The 13436-nt window shown below is 46.3% G+C and overlaps 1 protein-coding gene and 1 long non-coding RNA gene across 6 annotated transcripts in view; one reads left to right on the top strand and one right to left on the bottom strand.

Annotated features, from left to right (window-relative positions):
• The window catches only part of mef2d (myocyte enhancer factor 2d), a 275105-nt gene extending 264186 nt beyond the window's left edge, over positions 1-10919 (bottom strand). Inside the window, exon 1 of the mRNA XM_079561919.1 lies at positions 10910-10919. The gene's annotated coding sequence lies outside the window, so the exon portion shown is untranslated. The remainder of the gene's footprint in view (positions 1-10909) is intronic.
• Positions 1-12043, top strand: part of LOC306967087 — a 33052-nt gene extending 21009 nt beyond the window's left edge. For 4 of the 5 annotated variants that reach the window (XR_013793148.1, XR_013793149.1, XR_013793150.1 and 1 more), the window contains exons 2-5: positions 70-118; positions 2999-3246; positions 7918-8135; positions 11277-12043. This is a non-coding gene — a long non-coding RNA (uncharacterized lncRNA). Of the gene's footprint in view, positions 1-69; positions 119-2740; positions 2931-2998; positions 3247-7917; positions 8136-11276 lie in introns of those variants that run through there. The other variant, XR_013793152.1, reaches the window with a different exon arrangement.
• Positions 12044-13436: the final 1393 nt, after the last annotated feature.

The following is a 13436-nucleotide window of genomic DNA, read 5'->3' on the forward strand; positions in this document are numbered from 1 at the left end:
AAACTGGGGCACTTTGTTGTCTAATGTTGTGGAGAATAATATATATATTTTGTTTCTTCTGCTTTTCAGGGTTCCCCGGAGAGACATTGAGCGGCCTCTCAACACGTGGCTCACTGAGGTACTGTCTCTCTGACACACACACTCACACACTCACACACTCACACACTCACGCACACAGCACACACTCTGCTTTATGGACTTACATGGAGAACGTTTCGACTCGTAAAATAAATACAAAGCGTCCATTTTTGGTGGTGGAAACGTTGGAATAATGTGGTTTTGCAATTATGGCGTATTGTTAGATATAGCCAATCTACTTTGGATAGGAATATACCATTTTAATGGCAATATGTGTGTGCTATAACACACACAGAAAGGTCAGATTAAAAAAAAAAGAAAAAAAGGTTTCCATGCTTGCATTATTCAAGGTGACAGCAGGTAATATTGATGTCAAATCTAGTGTGTAAAAATGACAGCTCTTGTATGTTTTAAAATATATTTACCATCTTAAATGTACTTTTTCTTCACTGATTTAAAGTAGAACTAAGATGAAACTCCTACGTAATCATCAACAGGCCTACAAGTGCTTTATGTTCCAATTTAAAGGGGTCATAATGCTTAACCAAATTATGGTGCGAAAGCTTTGGTCAAGTGTAAGCTTTAAATGACTGTATAAAAATTATAATGGCTTTGGATAAGAAAGAAAGGAGCCCGGGCAGAATTAAAAGAAATTCTGAAAACCATCTATCACAGCCAACCTAAATGAGTCGCTTTTAAAACACACACATATAGCACGGAGCAGTAAAAAACGCTCTGAAGTCAATTATCGAAATGGAATAAATTCATTAGGATTATATAACAACAGCACAGTCACGGAATAAGCCGGCGTTAATGAAGGGACTATTAATGATAATGGGGAAATAAGTGCAATCTGCATATAATTATCGCTCTGTCTCCTGCTGCCATGGAGAGAGTGGCCCAGATCTGATGTGAGTCATGGAGCTGGCGCTGAAATTCCTATTGCTAAACGTTAGCCTGATGAATTAGCCAGAATTAAGCCGGCGGAATTAAGAGGCGGGCTGGGATAAATATCTCTGAGCAGTTTTTAACCGAATGCAATTTTTCTCAGCGACCAGAAATCGCAGTGGGTTCTTAAACGCAGCAGGTTTATTTCATGTGGCATATGACGAGAGCTATATTACAAGGAATTGAGAATTTGAGAATAGTGGTAATATTTTCTATCGTGTGATTAGCATTGTTCAAGGTGTTGCGTGAGTGGTATTATTATTATTTTTTTTGTGTGTGTGCAAAGCGAGAGCGGTTTAACGTGGCTAATTGCCCACACGTCACACAGTTAGCTGGGAAACGATGCTAGCTAACGCTGATTTGGCTAGCATTTAGCCTCATCAGTCCCGTGCATTCTCGAGGTGTATGTGGTTTGTGTGATGAGGGGGAGAAAAAAAACGAAAAAAAAAAACCTAGCGCCTCACCCCCCTCCGTTGCCCTTTTCTCATTTGCTCTCTGCGTCTCTCCATCATTCTGCGATTGGAGTGGGCGGGGACTAGACTCAACCATAACAGCACACAGCAGCGCCAGGAATTAGACAGGGGCCGGTGCCATCGAGGTGGTAATGAGGGATTGCCGATATAGCTGCAAGGAAATCTGTGTGTTTTTTTTTCCTAGCCTAGCCGACTGGCCAATTCTTAAAAGCAAGACGTCGCTAACTGACCGGTCATAAAAATGTTGAATCTTATCGTTAGCCACATAGCATCACTGCCTAAGTCATTGTGTATTGTTAAAATGGCAATAAGAGAAAAAACAATGTGTTTCCTATAAAACGTCTTTTTACATGTTTTCCAAAATCAAAACAAAAATGAGTTAGGCAATTACGCTATGTGGCTAACGTTATGAGTGTAGGCTAATTCGTTTGTTCCAGAATTGGCCGAGCTTGTTGCTAGCTTAACACAAAGCTGCTTGTTCTTAGCGGCTACACCTAGCTACCCAATTAGCAAAAAAAAAACGAAAGGTAGGCTATTAGCTAGTCGTGTGACAAACGCAGTTAGCTTGACTTGCTGATTCGGGATTCTTCACAAAATTTACTCAATTGTATCTGTCGTTTGTGAAGTTTATACTGAAGAACCTAAATAGTGCTATAGTTTTTGCTTCGCCCCCATTAGTCCTAGCTGCTAGTTAGAATAGCAATTAGCAAGTAGCTCTCATTAGCGGGCCCGGCGTATTAGGGAAAATGCAACATTACGGACGACTGGAGCATTACCTTGGACAGTTTTTGGTGTGTTTGGTTGTGGATTCAGTTCTGTCCATTCAGTGTGCCGTGTCGTGCTTCAGACTCGCCTGGCATCACGATAGATGGATAAGATAAGCACAAATTAAGAAAGAACTGCTTATTTTTTCCGGTGACATTTTGCATCCAAACAGCACGGATCTTTTTTTTAAATTTAAAAATGCATTTGGGCCATGGCGGGGGGCTGCCTTTGAAGCCATCACCCTCCTGTAGTGCCAGTCAGAGCCGGGGTTTGTGCGTGAGCGAGGGGTGGGGGGGTGTAGGGGTGGCCGGGTGCCAGGTTGACGGAAAGCGTGGATGCCGTCATCGCCGCCGCGGCTGAACTTGGATGCGCTTTTTTTTTCTTTTCTTTTTTTTGTTAATCCAGTGCCCCTCTCCTAATTGTCTGATTTTGTAAAGAACAATTAGCACGGCAATCCAATCAGGGCTTTTGTGGGGCGAAGCGAGCGCTCTGATTGGCAGCGGCGTCGCGAGGCGGAGCCGTGGGGGCCGCTCGGCGATGTCATAAAACGAGGGGTGAAAGATTTAAAGGATGCTGTGGGCCTCAAACCCAAAGACTGGGGCGGTTTGTCCGTGCCCGGCACTCCTCCGTCCCATCTCGGAATGGCGTTTCCTTCCAACACTTCATGTATTTCTTTTAATATCTTACATTTTTAAACCATTCGTGCTCATTATTAACGCATCTCTCCTTTTTAGGTCAAATTGTTGGCCATGTTGCTCCGGCTGCGACTTGAGAGGATGGGTAGCCTTCGGGGTTGGTTGTTATCTTTGGTTATCTAGCTGTATGAGTGTTATACATTCTTCATAAAGCTAGATAACCGAAAGTAACAAGAATCCCATTACGCTCCTTATAAGGCATTCAAGAGCCCAAAGTTCACGTCTTCTGCAAAAACATCTCCAACCAACGGCGTTTCAATGGATTTGGAGCACATTTGCAAGCAAAGGTGAGTTGTGTTACTGTGTGGATGGAATCGAAAACTGTTTTAAATGACTTTGAAAAGCAACCCATACAAATCTCGTGTTGATTCTGGGACCTTGTAAAAAAATATGGTCGTGGTCATAGAAATGTTAACTTGCAGCCACCGGCCATGCTCCTTCGTTGGTGCAACAGGATCACCCCTAATCTAATAAGCCTTGTGATCCGTGTGTACGGGGCTGCATGCCGAGGCTTAGTCTTACCATCACATGCGAAACCCACATTTTTACTTCTGAAGCAGCTGGACTTTGACAAGTTGTTTAAGGCTAGCCCGGTTGGCATCGTAATCAGTTAGCCTCATCGGTGTCAGGCGAAAAGAATGTGGTGGTGCGTACGGCGCTTTTGAATTATGCATGTGTGCTGACTTGGTATAGGGGAACGCAGGCCTCGCGGTAAAGAAAAACCCCTTCCGAGTTAATCCGAGCGCCTTGCTGGCATTGATGTGAAAAGGCAAGAATTTGTTGAAGGCCAGTTTTGTTAAGTTGGCCGTTGTGGATTTTTCTTTCCCTCTTCCTACCCCCCTTCCCACCTTACTCCTCTGCCTCCCGTCGCGGTGTAAAGATGTTTGATTTGGGGTCCGGGCCGCTGTTTGATTTGACGTGACAGTCGGTTTCGGGCCGTGAATGGGCCAGTAGCCGAGCGCTCCCGTGGCATGAGGCGCTACCATGTGGAAAGGCCTGATGGGATCACACTCCAATGCCGCTTAGACTTAGGAAAGCGCAGGGGGCGGGGGGTGGGGTGGAGGAGTGGTCCAGGGGCAATCAAGCAGAAAGTACCCCCAGTGACGAGGTCCACGGGCGAGAGAAGGGGAACAATCTGAGCCTTTAGGTTCTTTGCCTGGGCCCGCGGTGAGGAGTAATTGGTCAATCAGGTCTCGAACCTCCGGGCCCGTGATGGCTGATTGAAGGTGTGATTTCTGCTCTGACCATCAAAGCTGGAGGGGTCACTCCCGCTGCGCCCACGATTGTTCCCAAGGTCTGAAGGCTTTCCCCTCCTGATTTGGAGCGAACAAGCTAGCAGCAAGCTCCAATACATGCCCCACAATGCTTTCTCAACACGCCGCGGCTAAAGCATCAACCCCCAGAGTCCAAATATTCGGCGCGGCGCGAGTTTTGGAACATTCTAGCCCGGCGAAATTAAATTCCCCAAATGCGCGCATGGCAACCCCCTTTTTTTCCCCTCGCTGTGTCAATCTCGTCGAGCCCCGCAGCTGAAGCAGTTGGTCTTGGTGCATTGCAGGTGCTGAGTGTGAGATTTGAGCTCTTGTGAGAGAGAAACAAGGGCCCTGACAGGAAGTGACAGCGAGGGACGCCGCAACGTAACACCTTACCCACGCGTTTCTGAGGCCAGATAGTCATCAAACATGAGCTGGAGTTATTGAAATCAAATGCACTGAGCTCGTCAAACTTTTGGGTTCCTCACATGGATTGAAAAACTTGAGAATTACACTAAGCTATTTATAACGCTGGTGTTTGTGACCAGTGTGGCATGTCCCTTTGTGAATTCGTGACCCTGAAAATGAGGGTGAATAGCTGTCACATGTGTTAGTCTTGCAATTTATTTGGAGTTGTCCAGGCTGCGCTTCCTGCAATGCAATAGCGAGTTGGTTAAGTTTGACCGGCTTGTTGTTAGATATTCAAATGTATGCAGAATATATCACAATCTGTGGCTAATTATGGGCAAACTTTATGTCCAAATGAATGTTAAAAAGTTATTTGACCTTGAAGAGATTAAGATTTCCGTCTTCCTCGCAGTTTCCTTGTAATTAGGAACATTGTTCAGGGCTAAATGGAAGTCCTGCATGGACATATTGAATCGCGCCCTGAGCAGTGCCCGGGGAGATGCATGTCATGTTGCTAAGTCTTTGTGCTAGCTCGCTGTGTGGCACTGTTATCTCACTAACACTTCACATTGCGTACCCCGGGGGTGGCCAAGGTCCTAGTTTGTGTTTCCCTGCAAACGGCAAAAGGAGATGGGAGAGTTCGGAAAAAACCACCTCCGGGGCCCATTCTCTGTTCCCCGTTCCAATCCCCCCTTTTTCTGTGCGTCCCGCGGTATAGTGCTGGAAAGAGAATTGGAACGAAACAAGGAGGAAGCGAGTCAGAAGGAAAGGGGGAAGGAGGAGGTGTTTGGTGGATTTGTCTTTGCTTTCATGCACTGGGCAAGCAGATTTAGACTCCAAGTGTCAAATAGAAAAACAGCTATTGTGGACTGGCCCAACTTGCCCCCCTCATCAGAACACTTTACAGTCAATAGAGCCAGTCCACTTGTCACGGAGGGACAATGCAGCCCCTTTGCCTCCCTTTCAGCCCAGCCGGGTCCGAGCAGCCAGACAGTTTTCTGAATAAGACCCTCTGATTCTTGCCCCCCTCTTCCTGCCTCGCTTTCTCCGGACGGACCACACCAACAGGGTTTGGAAAATGGCTTCGCTGTTGGGCCTGAGCAGAAGGCCAGAGAATGTTACTTTGTACAACAGTGGCATTCCCTCCACCCCTTTTCCCTCAACACCGAATGAATGTATCGAAGGCGGTTGCAAAAGTCAATGAGCCCCCCCAGACAAAGGAGATTAGGTTTGGCAACTTGGCAGTAACAGGTGTACTTTGACTGTGTTTGGACCACACGGGGGGCGACTTCTTCTGGCTGACCCACCGCGCTGTTTGCTCCCATTTACTTGGGATTTTCGCTGAGATAAAGATTGAATTGGCTTTGTGCTTTTGGACTGTTGCAGGCCTTGTCAATCTTGTCAAAAGCATGGCTGGTCCAGCTGCCCAAAGTGGACCTCTCAAAGCCCACACATAGCATACCCCCCCCCCCCCCCCCCCAACACTGGTTATGATTTACAAAGTTTTCTTTAAAGATATCCGGCAGATATCTTTAGATCTCAGCAGCGCTCACCCAGGGGAGTGAGTTAAGGGTAAACAATGCTGGCACACACAGAGAAAGAGAAACTGTAAGAGTGGGCTTTGCACAGCGCCAAAGCATGAATATATTTCCACATTTAGGCCAGACACCGATGCTGAGGAAAGGAAATATCTCACTAAGAGAATAAGTGAACCTCTTTTTATCAACACCGTCGAGCACAATAAATCAAGCCATTGAGCTGCAGGACAAACAGTCTCTCAGACGCTCAGCAAAACAGTGCATGCATTTGTTTGTTTCAGTCGTACAGCTTTTACAGAAAAAGCTCATTCTAGTGAAATGACTTGGCAAAGTGTCTGGTGAAGGGTCTGTTCAGACTGAAGCTGCTCCCGCTGCCATTGTGCAGCTCGCTCTCACACCTACGAGTCCGGAGTAAGTACACAATTTCATTGTTGCGCGAGCTGTTAATATCAGAGGCTCCACAATAGACCCATTCGCCATATTTGCATAAGGCACTTTTCCAACAAGAACCCAGAGAGGGCTTGAAAGCTGGCCCACTCCAGCTCCAATGGCAAAAAATGTCAAGTGCCAATTAGGAGAGGTTTGCCACAATTCAGCAGGACCCCACCCCTGTATGTTGTCGCTCCCCTGGCTGCCTACCCACCCCAGCTACACTCCAAGTCACCCCTGTTTCTGTCACCTTCTTCTGGCCATTTCAGACTCACAGACACTGGAGACAAAAGCTGCTCCCTCCTCGGCTGTCTAATGGAGGATCCTTTCTCCGGCTGCACTGTGTTGGCTCCTGCAGACAGCAGGCTCTGTTGTGCGATTAGTCCGTTTCCTTTGTTGATTTGCTTGAATAGAGGCGCTAAGTATCTATGTGGCTTAACCTGAGAGTTACACTCCACCTGCTACGGGAAAAAAGGCAGGGCTGTTTTGTTGCAGCGAGGCTTGCATGAGCAGAGTAGAGACATCTGATTTCCACACTCATCACTCTCTGTAGGTGCTAATGGTATTACATCCAACTATACCACATCCTATTAGGTGGATATAGGCGCTGTCACACACCGCCTCAATCGACAGCACGTCTGTTTTTTACTGGATTTGCCATGGCTAAGGCGAGTCCTGATTTGCTCTGCTGTTCAGTAGTTACTATTTGCATCTGTTGTGATCCTGAAAAAGCGGGATTATTTTATCTAACACAAAGTGATAAGTCCGCAGGAGATTGTCGATGTCTTCTGTTCCTGGTAATCGAATGTTTACATCTCGGCAACAAAAGGCTCGATCTTCAAGCACCTAACGGCGGTGTGTAAAATCACAGCAATGCAGAGAATCACATAAAAAAAAAAAAATGAAGTCTTCGACACAATAAAAGAATGTAATCATGTTTGCCCAATTGGACGACTGTTGTTTTCCGGCGAGCATTTACCTAACTTACCGCCTCCTGCCACTCACACGGGTTTTTCCCTGTGTCCCTTTTTCCCTTTCATTCTTTCATTCAATCTCTGTGTCGAGTTCTTTTTTCCCACCCTTGATTCTCAGATGGTTGGATCTGATTTGCATGCATTTGCATAATGAAAGTCATTTGCATGCTCAGGGGCAGACTGTACCATGAGAACAGACATGAAAAGGTGTGTGTGTGTGTGTGTGTGTGCGCGTGGTCGCCTCGCATCTGTACCGCGCCATACACAGAGCGGATACCCGATGCTTAAAATGTGTGCCCTCTAATTTTTCTTGTTTTTGTGTGTGTGTGTGTGTTTTTTTTTGTGTTGCTCTGCAGGCTACAGTACCAGTGCCCACGCCGCCGAAGGGAAGCTGGCAAAGGGGAACAACGGAAAAACGGAGGAGGGGTTTGCTGTTGATTCCAATCCCTTCGCCCCCCCCTTCCCTTCCCTCGCTTCCTCCGTCCTCAGCGCACTGCCCCTCTTTCCTGTTACAACAAGACGCCACCATCTTAGAGCAGCGCTGGCACGAAATGGAAGAGGAGGACCAGAGCAGGTAACGTTCGCAAAGGAAAAAAAACAACACCCACGACGGCCACACATCGCGTCCCCCCCGATCGTCTCGGCGCTCGGGAGAGCCCGCGACCCGCTCTCCTCGCCAGCCCTTCGCCGACGCTGTTTTCGGCGGGGTTTTCGTTTTCCTAATCACCGTTTGTTAATTGCGCGATTCAGTGGCAGCGGGGGGAGGGAGGGAGGGAGGGGGTGGCGTGATTGTGGGCGGGGCGATTTCTTCTTTTTTTTTTGTATCTTCGTTAGCATTAAATCACTCCAATCACTCCAGTCTCTCAGGAGGCTTTATTGGGCATCTGTGCTCTGAAACGCCATCTCGTCTCATTTGGGAATTCTGGTGCCAGCCTCGCACACAGGACGTGCCCCGACATGGCGGCAGCTGCCATTTTGCAGGAAAGGGCGCAACACTGTAGAATGGCGGTTCTTTTTTTTTTTTTACACAAGAGGAATGACTCTGTAATTGCGGTAATTGTTCCTCGCGCGCAGAATCGTGCCAGTCGGACTCCGCCGTGTGCCTGGAAATGAGGTCACTGTGTGAAGAAGAGAGAGCGATAACCACGTGAATATGACCAATATAAAATCACCGCTAAAAATAGTCAACTGAAGGAGATCAATGGCAGTTGGAAGTTGGAAAGTGGGACATTGATAGTCTGAGTCGGGGAAGATTAGTTTTAGTGGCTGGAGCTGGCTGACAAGTCAAGTATTGTTCTTCCCGAGTGCACTTGCCTCAGCAGCCTATTATTCCTCCCAGAAAAGTTGCATGTTTAAAAACCAGCTTAAACCGAAACAACCAATTAGTATTGCCCAGACTTGATTAATCGGGCCAAGCCGTAAACAGTGCCTGCTATTGTTCTGGGAAAGGGACCTACTTTTGAGAGGTCAGGGCAGACATTGATCAGAAAGGTATTATCAATAAGAATGTATTATCTCTCCGGGCACATCGGCGTAGCTTAGGAAACACACATTTTGTCTTTTAGCGAATCAGTTTTTGGCCAAAACACTTGGCGGAATCCAATATCTTGTTATCAAATGAGGCCAAGCTCTGCAAAATTATTTTTTGTTGTTGTCGAGGCGTCGCTTTGCTTTGCTGAGACTTGTGTTGGTAACTGTGTCAAAGGCAGTGTGCACTAATCACAGAAAGGCCTCCATAAACAGGTGGTAGATTGAGCCAAGGGGCCAGGGCCGTTCTCAATTTACTGTGTAAATTATGCAGAGCCCAAAACAATACAAACAGTAGACAGTGGAGTGGCTGGCGTTGGCTAATGAGATGATGAGAAGAAGCCTGGGAGGGCTGAGTCGAGGGGGTTGTGGTGTCTGCTTGTGCGCTGGGAGAGTGCGAGGGTCTGGAGGAGCTTGGCAGGGCTGCAGACTGTCCCATCAGACGGCGGAGAGAGAGAGGGAGGGAGGTGGCAGGCAGCTGGGGCACCCTGCCCCCATTCAGCACCAGCCTTGGGAACCCCTATGGCAGGGGTCTCCTGAACACTGGCACAGAGGGGCCCCTAAAAAAAAAAAAAAAAAAGTCTGTCTGCAACCCCCCATCTCCGCCATTGCCACCAAGACTGGCCCTCCTCCCTCCTGTCTCCCCGAACCAGCTCTGCACCCCCCTCCTCCTCTCTCACACTAATGTGAGGCTCGGGGCCTGGGAAGGACTTCAAGTTCACGGCCAGACCTCCTATTGAGTTGACAGGCTGACTGTTTGCTCAATTCGGATCCCTATTCAGAGTGGTTCTGGAGGACTGGGGGAGGAGTACGGCAGGATGGGACAGAGCTGTGATAGCTATTCATTCAGACGGGGAGGGGACACGGCGAAGAGGGATGGGGGTGCATAAATAAAAAGTGAGGATTCCAGGCTCAAAGTTTGCTTTGAGCGGTGCGCGCCTCTCTCACACTCTTTTAGACTCTTAATTACCGGCACCTTCCACTTTCTCCCCCCTTTTTTCTCTCAACTATACCCCCCTTGAGCCCCCCACCCATCTCACACACACATCCCACCAACACACACGCACAAAATCCCAATCATTCTCATCATCCTCTCCATCCCCTGGTTTTATTAGGCCACATGCTGGGGCTGTAAATTTACCATTAACAAGCTTATTCACTGTAGTCCTCTCAACAAAACAAGAGCATGAAGCCGATAACTCAAAGCGACACCAATACCCGAAACTACCCTTTATGCCACCAACCCCAGTCTGGGCCCCTCCCTCCGAGCCCTCCCATTTACCCACGGATTTGGAGCATATTTGCTGTAATTTGTCCCATCAATATCCCCTGTCTGTCTGCCTGCCTCATTTACATTGAAGAGTACGGGGCAAGGGCTTAAGATTAAGATACACAATACCCATACTTCTTCTAATATATTCCAGTACAAAGCTACAAGAAATATCAGGTTGTAGCATTCAGGCAGTAGCATTGTAGCCAAGGTGGGTAGAGTAGCCAAAATATTCACTCAATGAAGTGTAATTGGACGGGTAAGACATACAATACAAAAAAAAACGTGAATTTTCTAAAAGAACATACCAGAAAAAGATGGTATATATTGGTTGGGTCTTATAAGACCCAACCAAATGATTAATAAATGATTAATGAATTAAACTTCTAAGTCATTTTCATACATCACATGAAGCTTCTGTCACAGTGAAAAGAGTAACCAAACTCAAGTAATAAATAATAAATAATTTCCAGAAAAAACACACGGATCTATTTTTTTGCTAACTTGTGTAGCCCTACATGCTAACGCGATAGCCTCTATAATCCGCGAACACGAGCCGTGATAGCGGTTCAGTCTCTGCACTCCGTGACCTTCCATAATATGTTAAGTTGCTTGTCTGAGCTGCCGGGAGGAGAAAAAAAAAAAACGCAAACCAAAAAAAAAGTATTACAGAATAGGCTTGTGAAGTCCACCCTCAGCCTAGCTTACCGCGAATCACATGCTTCCACTTTGTATTAGCAGCTCGTAGCGTACCAGGCGCCCGTAAGCTAGGCCTTTCAACTTCAGCCCCCCAATCCCCGCTCATTTAGAACAGTGCACTCTGTCACCTCACCCCCGCACACAATTATACATAGAAAAAAAATAGCGCACAAACACAAAAAAAATAACTAAAATGCCTCTCCTTTTTTTGGGTTTCAGAATACTTTGGACGCACGCAAAGAAAAATGGACCAATCGCGTGAAGAGGGACAAGAGGACATCTTCTTTTTGGGCTGCTAGCTTACGCTTTAGCTTCAGAGCGTGCTAGCTGGACAAACGGTAGCCTAATCTTTGGATGGACACTTTTTCGGGATGGCAGTCAAGACAAAATGGACGCCAACAGCTATATGGACACTTGCATTTAGCGAAGATGAATTGTTTTCTTTTTTTTGAATTTGTGAACCTAACCTTTTGTTTTATGCGTCGTCATTTAAGCTAAGCTAACAACTAGCTCCTGTATTGTTTATTTGAAGAGTAGCCCTGTCGAGTTTGTTTTTTGTTGTTTAGTTGCTAGGACAAGTGAATGTGAGACCCACGGCAGCAGTGAATAATACTGCACTGCGATTGGACGGCTCCGTGTGTCACATGACACAATGGCGAAGGAGTGAGCTGTCGCCCTTTATACTCTATGCAACTGAACTTTCCTTATTGTTTTGCTTCCTTTTCAAATAGGTTCACATTTTAACATGCTAAATATTTTAAAATGGCAAAGGAGGAGAGGTCAGAATTCTCCGGTTGGATTTGCTACTAAATATAAAAAAAACAATCTGATGTTTTACATTTGCATTCTGGGTTATATCCCTGTAGCTACAGGGGTGATCCACATAAAACAAACGCTGGCAGAAAGCTCAATGTAGTCTTTGTCACCATACTGGTGCTGTTGCCAGGGCTGGCTCAAACCAATTTGGTGCCCGGGGTAAGATTGGGCTTTGGCTTTGGCATACTAGTGTATCAGTAACCTTAAAGGGGCTAGATGAAAGTTAGCCATTTTATACTCACTACTGCCACCTCAGGTCATACGTGTAACTGCACCTTCTATATTAAGCTCGTGCATGACGGCATTTCGGACCCGAAGTAATGCCTTTTTGAGTGACAGTGCAGGGTTTTAGAGGCAGTCGTGGTGAACAGGTCTGGTCTCATTCTACACATTAGGACATTGTTGGAACATGTAGGGGGAGGAAAATAAATGCATTTTTAAACTCCGTATAGTCCCTTTAAGGCATTATAGGACAGTTCTAGAAGTAAAAGAAAAACTGAGCTGAAAGTAAAAGCATCAAATTTAATGTGTAATTTTGTGCCTCCCCGTAGATGGGGCCCTTGGCAACCGCCTTGATCGCCTATTCCCAGAGCCGGCCCTGGCTATTGCAGCCCACAGTGGGTAGCACCTCATCTGCGCTTTACAAGCCCGTGTTGACAGGCCTCTCAAAGCTCATCCTTAAAGTTACATAGTTACACCCCAGCCCCTCCATCTGAGATTCTGACCGTCGAATCCTAAGGCATTAATCACTTTTGTTTTTTGGGGCTTCCAGTTTTATTACGGAGTGCTACATTGCCTAATATAGTTGAACAGAAATGAAAATCCGCCGTGTGACAGATGACAGCGCAGTCTCATCTCCAGATATATTGGTTCCCACATTCTCCGCCTTAACAGACTTTGATTCCGGCGCTGCACCCACGAGACGGTCTATATCAGCGTGCGCCGGGCTCGCGCTTTTAATATTCCTGACAGCACGGGCGCGTTTGATCATGTGTACACTACACTTCCCAGCGTGCTTTGAGTGTTGGGGCTTTACACCTGCTTTCCTCTAATGATACAGGGCGGGACAAATGACAAATACATCGGCTTCAAGTAGTCTCTTCATTTCCTGTCCCTGGCATTAAAATCTCCCATACACACACCGGAATGTAATAAAGCGCGTACTATCATGGCCTAATTCATTTGATATTAATTTTTCGGGAAGTGGCAAATTTTTTATTACGATTTATAATCTATGCAAATCTTTTTAAATATGACTTTAAACAATCTATGCGTGTGCAATTGATTCAAAGGAGGACTATCTTGGCCTAATTTGGAAAATGTATTCTTTTGATAATCATGCAGTGCTCGAGACAATTACTTATCTGTCTGGATAAGCTTGAAATGATGTTTTTAATCTTCAGCACAAAAAGTCACTCTTCTCATATCAGGCCAGAGGCTTGGAAACTATCAAGTCAGGTTTAAATTAGATTGTCTTTCCTTTTAGATCCAGATCCAACACATCGTCTGTCTGTGATATGTGTGTAATAAGATCTGTGAATGAGTCTTCACCCTATGTGCCTT

Source organism: Gobius niger (assembly GCF_951799975.1).
Source record: "Gobius niger genome assembly, chromosome: 8".
Classification (NCBI taxonomy): Eukaryota; Metazoa; Chordata; class Actinopteri; order Gobiiformes; family Gobiidae; genus Gobius; species Gobius niger.